The 1,084-nt window shown below is 40.4% G+C and overlaps 1 long non-coding RNA gene across 1 annotated transcript in view; it reads left to right on the top strand.

Moving 5' to 3' along the window:
* Positions 1-502: 502 nt before the first annotated feature.
* Positions 503-1,084, top strand: part of LOC108527077 (uncharacterized) — a 56,419-nt gene continuing 55,837 nt past the window's right edge. The window contains exon 1 of the long non-coding RNA XR_001884687.1: positions 503-770. This is a non-coding gene — a long non-coding RNA (uncharacterized LOC108527077). The remainder of the gene's footprint in view (positions 771-1,084) is intronic.

Genomic DNA, 1,084 nt, shown 5'->3' with positions numbered 1-1,084 from the left:
TTTTATTGTTATTGAGTTTTGAGAGTTTTAAAAATATGTCTGGATAAAGTGTTTTATTAGATAGGTGATTTGCAAATGTTTCCTTCCAGTCTATGGCTCATCTTTTTTTTAAAATTGAGCATTTACTAGGTTATATCCTCATCAGTATAGGGATTTTCATCTAAGTCCATGGTGTGGACAGATTCTCCCAGGGGTAAAGTTTATGGGATTAAAATACAGACAAACGTTGATATGCACAGGGAAGCTGCTGCTGCTGCTTTTTTGCTGTCATTTTTTTTTTTTTTTTTAGGTGGAGTCTCACTCTGTCCAGGCTGGAGTGCAGTGGCCTGATCTCAGCTCATTGCAACCTCCACTTCCTGGGTTCAAGAGATTCTCGTGTCTCAACCTCCTGAGTAGCTGGGACTACAGGCTCCCGTCACCATGCCTGGCTAATTTTTGTATTTTTAGTAGAGGCAGGGTTTCACTATGTTGGCCAGGCTGGTCTTGAACTCCTGACCTCAGGTGATCCGCCCGCCTTGGCCTCCCAAATTGCTAGGATTACAGGCGTAAGCCACTGCACCCAGGCTTTGCTGTCATTTTAACCATGAAATGGAACTCTTCAGAGGAAGCAATGTCTATGTATTAGCCTACAGTTAATGCAGAGTCCTCACTGTGATGATCGTAATTTCAATTGCTGGCTTTAGATCAAGGCTATTTATTTAGCTCTGCCCTGTTCATCACAGGTGGTTGCCAGGCACTTGAAATGTGGCTAGTCTCAACTGGGATACGGGGTAAGTGTAAAATGCATCCTAAATTTCAGATATTTAATATGGACAAAATGTAAACTATTTCAATATTTTTTCATACTGATTACATGTTGAAATGATACTATTTTGTATATATTTGGTAAAATAAAATACATTAAGATTAGTTTTACCTATTTTTACTTTTTTTTTAACATAACTGCTAGAAAATTTAAACTACTTATATTGCTCATGTTATATTTCTATCAGGTTGTGCCCGCCCGCCCTTCCTTCCTTCCTTCCTTCCTTCCTTCCCTCCTTCCCTCCTTCCCTCCTTCCCTCCCTCCCTCCCTCCCTCCCTC

The sequence above is a fragment of the Rhinopithecus bieti genome, unplaced genomic scaffold (genome assembly GCF_001698545.2).
Source record: "Rhinopithecus bieti isolate Rb0 unplaced genomic scaffold, ASM169854v2 scaffold_3734, whole genome shotgun sequence".
NCBI lineage: Eukaryota > Metazoa > Chordata > Mammalia > Primates > Cercopithecidae > Rhinopithecus > Rhinopithecus bieti.
This window is presented reverse-complemented; position numbering and strand designations above follow the sequence as displayed.